This window comes from Trachurus trachurus (assembly GCF_905171665.1).
Source record: "Trachurus trachurus genome assembly, chromosome: 23".
Taxonomy (NCBI): domain Eukaryota; kingdom Metazoa; phylum Chordata; class Actinopteri; order Carangiformes; family Carangidae; genus Trachurus; species Trachurus trachurus.
Window position 1 is genome coordinate 17,743,440 of NC_139912.1, and position 8,928 is coordinate 17,752,367.

Below are 8,928 nucleotides of genomic sequence, written 5' to 3' on the forward strand. Positions count from 1 at the left end.
GGGTGTAACGACACATCGATCACATGATCAAAGACTCAATAGCATAAACCTAAATTGGAAACAAAAATCAAAAATGTATATATATTATCATTTGTAGGATGCGCCATACCCTGGCACGTAATGAGTATCACTGCAGCAATTTCATATTTAATTTGTAAAGGCATGTGTAGATAAGTCCTAAATTCTAAAGATATTTCAGTGAATCAGAAGGTGGCACTATATAGTGAACAGATGGATTATTTTTTATTTAAAAAAAGATTGTTTTTCATTTAAATGTCTGGTTGAGCTCAGGAATAAAACTGTAAATATTTTAGTTACTTTTTGTGATATGATATGAATTGAAGTGTGTTAAATCAGCTGATGATAACATCTCATATCCATTATTTATCCCTTAACTCAGGGGTGTCAAACTCATTTTAGTTCAGGGGCCACATAGAGCGCAATTTGATCTCAAGTGGGCCGGACCAGTGAAATAATAGCATAATAACCTATAAATAATGAGAACTTTAATATTCCCTTTGTTTTAGTGCAAATTAACCCTCTGTTTTACAAAACATGTTATGAACAACCTGAAATTTATTGAGAAAAATACATACATTTCAACAATATTATGTCTCTTCTGGCTTCTATGTGATTTTCACACTTGGCAAATTCATCCGACGGGCCGGACTGGACCATCTGGCGGGCCAGTTTTGGCCCACGGGCCATATGTTTGAAATCCATGCCTTAACTGAATCCAATTTAAATTGGCACTTAGGGATAAAGATCAAATCGTTTTCCACCGAATCGATTTGTATCATGATGAGACTTGTGACTTACACCCCTGTGTAATACATCCATATCCATCCTTGAAAATGACCAAGATTTTAAAGTTTACATCACTGAATTTCTCTAATGTTAGATTTTACACATAAGACTGGCTATTATGGAATCATTTAGGAGACAAAAATCTATTTATTGTTAAAAATACCATTTTATTGGTGAAGTATTTTATACCTAAGTTATACATTATTTAAATATGCTCTTCTTATTCTTCTTCACTATTTTACACAAATAAATTATTTAGTTTCAGATTCTGTTCAGTTTGTTCCAGCAACAAAAACATTGAAATAGTGAGTTAAAACAGGAAGTAGGCCTACCTCTTCATCAAAATGAATACAGATATCGCCCATGGTTGAGGTCTGCCGTCTTGCCCCTGCAGTCTGCCCCCCCACCCCCATGTCACTGGAACCTGTACCAAAGGTCGCAACACATCGTACCTGAGGAAGCCTGATAACGAGATCGAGGTTGAAGTCATGAGGAAATACAGAGACTGTTATGGCCCCTGAGGTTCAGTGACTTCATGTCGTCCTCAGTCACACTTCAGCATCCTCAAAGGGGCTTAAACCTGCCCCCCCTCCCCTCCCACCGGAGACCACTCTCTGTCTGCTGCCCCCAATGAGTTACCACCGTGTAGAGGAGACTCAGACTCCGCCCACGTGCAGCGCTGCTAGAGGAATTCCTCAACTCTTTGGCATTTGCAAAAGAATTGGTACCCAGTGATAACTTACATGTTTTTAATAACATCTGGTCTGATTGTTCCATATTTTTTTTTACTGTTTTTTAAAGATCCCACTTTTTAAGTCATGTAAAAATACTCTGCTGAGGTGTATCGTGTCTGATGTTGTTTGACAGGAACGTCATCTCCCCCTCAAAGACAATTCCAGACTATTATTGAGTATGCAATTACGGAGCCGTCTGTAATTCCTTGTTGCCCACGTATGAACACAACTAATCCAGTTACACTCCGTTTGGAAGACTGAACGTTACAAACCAATTAGTCCTGAGTAAAGCTGATTCTCAACATGTTTTTGTATGTAGAAATGATTTAAAACGGCATATCTGATTTAGCCATAATGCTGCCACATAGCTCCGGAGCACTTTGACCAGCACAGAATAAGCCAAGCTCAGTCGTAACATGAGCTGAGAGTATGCAGAGATCATACGTTTTTATCTAGTGTCACCAGCGCACACTGTGTGGTTTGACCAGCCAGTGCTATCTAAAGCCACTAAGGAAATGCTTCTGTGGAGCGAGCTTTATGTTGAGGTTGTTTGAAATACTTGAAGAGTGACTTGTCTTTATGTTTTTGGTCCCAAGATAGTTGATCCTCATATTTAGCAAAAGTAGAAATCTACCCTTCCCTTGAAATGTCCGTGTCCACGAGGTGAACGCCGCCACGTCCGTCACAAATCCAAGATCAGGATCCGAGAGTCCACAGAGAAATACATTCTTAAGAAGAGGGCTTTGTGTTAGTTTTCTCTCTCTGTCTGCTTTCATATTGAATGTGCACTGAAGGACTGAGCCCTAATATGCCTATACAGTGTGTTCGCATATCACATATTTACTGTAGTCCAGACAGTTCTGTGAAGGAAACCTGTTGTACACTGAGCTCCTGGGACAATGTCAAAGGTCCACCTTGGGTGTGAGAATGTTTCCTGGCTGGTGGTTAACAAAGGACGAGCCAATACTTTCTGACAGATGTTAATACTGTGGTGTTACCCCCACTCCCCCTCCTGTTGCCCCGAAACAGTATCGACTGGCCCACTGGACAGAAATATCCCCAGCATTTTTGTTGCCAGGGAGACAGTAATGATGTAACTTTCTGTCTATTTCTGAATGTCCAATTATCACAACAGCTTCTTGTAAAACACAATTTCACTTTATAGCATTTCTCTTTTTTTCCCTTCTTTTTTTTAAGCAGCAGTTCTTGAGCTCATCAGCAAAGAGACAAATTCTAACACTAACCCTGCAGCCTCAGGGAGGGCTATGGGCACTAACATGAATGATGCTATTATCAAACTATTTATTTCCCTGTGATCTTACTTCAAAGTCCACTGGTTAATGTCAGATAACTGTCTGACAGACTGAGGAAAGTGTTAAAAAAAAACAAAATAGATAGAATTATAATTTATCACACGACCCCTGAGCTGCGCTGTGGACTGATATGAACAGTGTGAGAGGATGTGAGGGTGGAGTTTATTTTTAAAGCCAGTGACTGGATTTTATACAGCACACATAAACTCTGGTATTATCACTGGTTCCTCTAGTCTTGAAAGCATAATGTGATTGTGTTGCCTTGAACGTGTTTCAGCACAAGGTTCACTTGTAAATCAGCCATTATGCGCTATCTTTGGCTTTATAAGCAAAAAGTGTTGGTACTGGACAATATTTGCTTTTGCCATCAGTGCCATTTGAGATGGACACTAAAGCATATTGAATATGCCATGCTATTAAAAGACAGAATGTCTGATATTTGTGCAAGTTGTCGTCAATGTATCTGCTGTAACAACGAGTGAGTGATGAAGTCTTTGACAATAAAACAGTTGTTTTTTTCATAAATGGTCTGAATTCTATTTTATCATAATTAAGATTGTGTTATTTGTGAGTTACTTTTACAGAAAGAGGCTGGAAATTAATATATCTAAATCTTTTGTCCTTTTCCAGGAGGATGAACGCACTGAAATTAACAACACTTCAGTGTTTTAGGAAGCTTCACACAAGTAAGAAGTGTAGGAAATAAGGCACATAAAACATAGAGATACAGCTTTCAATCATCAACTTCTGGCTGCTGTTTTAATTTGTTATTACAAGTCACATCATTACTTTATTTTTGTGAGAATCATGTCAATAGGATGGAGATCTAACTGACGAGACAACAAACAGTTGAGCATTTGACAAACTCACTGATCAACTGAATTCCAGTTAAAGTAATGATTCAAACGTGCAGTAACATTTCAATTTACCTTTCATGATCATTTACAATATGCAGCAATACAACACCATATTTATACATATACCACAATTTTTTTGTATAGCCTATGTGTTGTATATACATATACATACATACATAAGCTAAACCCAACCCAAACCAATATTTCACAACATGTGATAGTATATTGTAACATATGCTATGCAGTGGCTATTCTATAGAACCTGTGTGATAAAACCACCATAAATAACATCTAACATCACTCCTGATAATAAGGCATTCTGTCACATTTCTGTATGGGTGGTCTTTCCTGTCCCAGGTAGGCAGCACATTTGTTTTGCCTTGGAGAAATAGAAGAGAGGACCTATGAACACACCCAGTGAGGGGAACAAATGGGACACTTCCAAAATAGCACACATCTCCATGTTCAAAACTAAATGGCGATGGTATGTGTACAAGACCGGAGGAAGCAACACCAGGACTGGTAGGTACGCTATCACTGAAGGCACCACCACAATCAGCACATTAGCCAGCGCCTGTCTCTTCTGGGGCGACTCGGATCGACGCCTGTTTCCATGTGTGCTGTGGGCGGGGCTTTGCTGCAACAGTGCCTGGACCACACACCCAAGACAGGCCAGCATTATGACGAAGAGGAAGGAGATGGTGATGGAAATGCACATCAGCAAGACCATGACATCATACGCTAAAACTGTAAAATAAATAAAGAGATAAAGAAGATACAAAAAAATTAATAACAAAACACTGAATTCAACTTTGGATGCAAGCTGCCTAATTGAAAAATACCCTTTCCAATATGTGCACACTTCCCTGCTGAGTAGGTCAGGGGAATTTATCAGTCTAATCAAATAATCTATCTGTCTCAATGTGCATCATTAAATCAATCACATCATGGAAGGTGTTGTCATGGTGTAATATTTACTTACTAAGGATAAGGATTAGGATTTATGTAGCCTATGTCATTTGGTTGTCTTTGTGTTATATATTCATATGCTTATCAAAAGTATTCACCCCACCCACTGAATGCTTTCCAATTTTATTGCATTTATAAACTTTTAAAAATAGAATTAACAAAGGATTCTTGTCCAAAAAGAATCAGCAGGAAGAATCAGCAGTGTGTAGTGAATGTGTCTCCAGTGATCGTAGCTACTACAGGCTAACAACTTTCTATGCTGAACTCTCACATCTCTTACCTGAGGCTACGCAGAATGCCAGGGTGATGGTCCACACCACAGCACAAGCAGCCATTCGGTACTCCCACTTCCTCGCTCTCAGGTACAGGACAGGTCTCATCACAGCCAGGTAGCGCTCCATACACATGCAGGTTAGCAGCAGGGGGCAGCCAATCAGGTTGAACATACTGAAGGCATCTCTTGCTGTATCCATTGGATCTAAAGGGTTGATATCTATAATGCAGGTACAGGGTGAGATTCATTTTCAACAGTTGCTCATAGTAACTTACTGGGGCTTTTATAAGCCTTAAAGGGATAGTTCAACATTTTGGCAAATTGGCCCATTGCCATAATCGCTATAGTCATAGCAGTAGGTTCATTACCTTTATTTGTAGGTGCAAGCTATTTTTAGAACGGCGGAGCAGAGCCGTGAGCTGCTCAGAGCTACGCTATGGAGGCTAATGGGATTTCTTGGTTTCTCTCATCAAACTCATCAAATACACAATCCAAAAACTCCACAACGCACTTCACATTCACTTGACAAGAGCTTTGACCACTGTCGTGTTTACAACACATGAGGTCATCTAAGAAGCTATACTGTATCTTGAGGCCTTCAGGGCAGCAAGTCGTCACAATTACACTAAAATATATGTAATGTTATCTTCTGGTGATGATGTTGGTCTAAGAGGCACGAATGTATCTGGAAAAGCTTTGTGGCCACACATCCTCACCTGAGTGATTTGTTTCCACAGAGTAGAGCTCGTGAATCAGACTGACAGGTGATATAGACAGGGACATGAAATCCATCACGATGATATTCACACCTAGAACCTGAAAGACAAAGGGTTTGGAAGAAAATGGTTTGTCATGTGTTCATTTTTTCCAGTGCCAATAAACTGTCTGATGAGTAGGAATGGTCATCGCAAAAAGGAACAAAAGTGATGAGGCGCCTTCCTTTTAAAACTTGGCTTTCAGAAATCACTAATTTGTTACATATGGAAAGGATTCGACACAATGTATCTCTCAGTTCTGCAACCTTTGATAGGATGTGGCAACCATTTCTTCTACATCTGTCAAGAATAACCTAAAAGTAACACTTAAATAACATACTATTTCTGAGCAGGGCCCTTTTCTTTTTTTTTCTCCCTGTCTATTTGTCTATGTGTATTTGATCTTGAGCTAGTGATGTGCTTTTTTTTATCATGTTATGGTTCGTCTGTTGTCTCGTTTATTATATTGAAATTGCAGATGTATAAACTAACCAAATGAAATCCCTCAGAGCTGGATGGAAGCACGGTACCTACCTTGGCGGCAGAGAGTGAGTTCCTCTCTTTCACAAAGAGCCAGACAAGGGCAGCGTTAGCTACCACCCCTGTGACCAGGAAGACAAGGTCAGCAGTATCCCAGATTTCATTCCACTCGTATTCCTCACAGAGTTCAGCGACCACTTTATTGATGTTTTGGCCCAGAGCCTGAGGAGGTGATGCTGACATGTTGCGCTGGTGTCAATCCTGCCAATCAGACCATCATCGTAAACAAGAACTCGTTCTTAATGATTCTGACTGGTTAAATAAAATAAATATATAAAGTCAGAGAGAGTTAATATTAATATCCTGGAGCAGATACATGTATGAGACAGATTTCCTGTCTCAGGTACATTAGTAATGAGCCCTGTAACTGTATCTAAATACACACACAAAAGGCCGTACATGTACTGTATGGTGCAGGCAAAGAGTCAGAATTGAGAGGCTGTAGCTGACTACATTTACATAGCAATGATGTGATTTTAACCTGAATAAGATCATATTCTGAATATGATGTTGCCATGTAAACAGACGTCAGTCATCTGAATGACGAGGACAATGACTGAAACATGCACACACCTTAATTTTACAAAATATTCCTAGAGGAGGATTTCACAGCATTTCAGCAGAAGCCTGCCCTGGTTTACAGCTGTTAAATTAACATGTAAACTAATAAATGCTTCTCCAGGGCATTAGCTATGCTCACTGTTATGAAAAAATGAATATTACGGTGTGTATGGGCAGAGACACACTGTCATCAGATCTATATTGAATATATATACTGAATTAAAGTAACTTTAGATGTATTTTATGCAGTACATTGAAGAATCTTTAAATCCAATTTCTTATTTTATTTCAATACAATGCGAATTATTTTTTTCTATCCTTCTACAAAATTAAGTTGTAAAGGAAAATGCAAAACTCCCCATTACCTCTGAGTATGTCCTTTTCCTGCTCCAGTCCCAGAGCCTTTAGTCGTTCATCTCCTGCAACAAAGAGCCCGTCCAGCCCTCTCTATAGAGACACTGACACTAAACAAATGAGCAGGTTTTTAGTGTTGATAATTTTGCCCTTAAATGCAAAGAAGTTTGTTGTATATACCATCTAAGAGTATATGTGATTTCCATCGCATGCAGTCTTTCTGCTGCCTGATTTTACTGTCAGGTTCCCTTCATACAGCACACCGTGCCTGTGGTCAGACATCCACACGTTATGCAATTGCCATGGACTGACTGCCTTTGTCTTTTTCTTTCTTTAAGTCAGTTTTGAGTGTAAGAGCCTTAAAATCTTATGGTATCATAGTATACAGTGAGCCTGTCTTTGGCCTCAGCCTGAGTGTTTGGCTGAAATCTGTATTTTTATTGGAACACAGAAATAAGATGAGAAGCTCAAGATGCCTCCTCTGATGGAGAGATGTAGAACTACATTGAGATGTTTTTTAGGTCTGAAAACCTCAATTATATCTTAACAGGGATCAACATAAAACACAGAAGGAGTAAAAAGAAGTTTAGCAGTGGATAAAATCCACAGCTCCATGATTTAAGTCACAGTTCAGATCCTGGATTCACACTGGATCTTTACTGCAGTTCAAGTACTAGAGTACTTGATTTTGCAACGACTTTGGAAAGTATCCCAAAATATTTTTAATGTCAACTTGTATTGCTCTAATGTTCCACATTTATAGAACCCAATGACTGACTAACTGTAGAAACCTGTGGAATAAAAAAGTTTATAGAATGGCACTACGACAGTAGAAGTAGCCATTAAAACTCATTGAATCATCAATCAAATTGATCAATCCATTTTTTATATATAATTTGTTTTAAAGTTTGGCCTTGGCAAAAAATATATCTTTCTTTTTAAACCCACACTGACCTCAGATCTGACTGTGGTCTCTGGTGACAGATTTTCTGCCTCATCTTTATCTACCAAAGCATCATCAGGACACTGACAGCTTGAAACATAATTGATAATATTAGGCTATTAATATTTCATATTATGTCATCCAACACTCAAACAGCAGTTGATGTAACATTTTCATCATTTATCATATTTTCATAATAATTTTATACATTGTCAGTATATTTCATTACATGGATTTGGTTTTTCTTTTTACGTTTTTTACTGATTAAAAAAAAAGTCTAATCAAAGAGAGAGCTGTATAGCAAATTGTAAGAAAAAAAAAAAGGTTAGGTTTTAGGTTTTAGTTTTTTCTTTATGACAGCACTGTGGTGCAGTCTGAGCCTGACACACAATTGAAAACATCCTCACACTGTTGATGTGTTAACAGTCACCACACAACATAATCCAATGTTCCTCATGTGGATCTTTCCTCCAGGAAACTTGGGCCGACATCTTTTCCATAAATAACAATTCCGCCCTCCATCTTTTATTCTGTCATCACGTCTAAACCTCGGCTCTGTCACTCAGGGAGACAAACCGCTCCATCTTCTCCATGTGTTGGTGTTGCTGTGCAGGCAAATGAGGTCATCTCATTTTCACCTGTCAGGATATGATGATGAATTAGCTCCAGTTCCTCTTTACTCCTCCTTTTCTCTCCCTCCATCCACCTCCATCCTCTCTGAAAACACGAGCTGCTGCTGCTGCTGTTGAGCTACACACATCTCTTTATTCAGTCTTTATGCCAGTCTCATTATTATACAAGTAGTTTACAGTAAGAGTCTA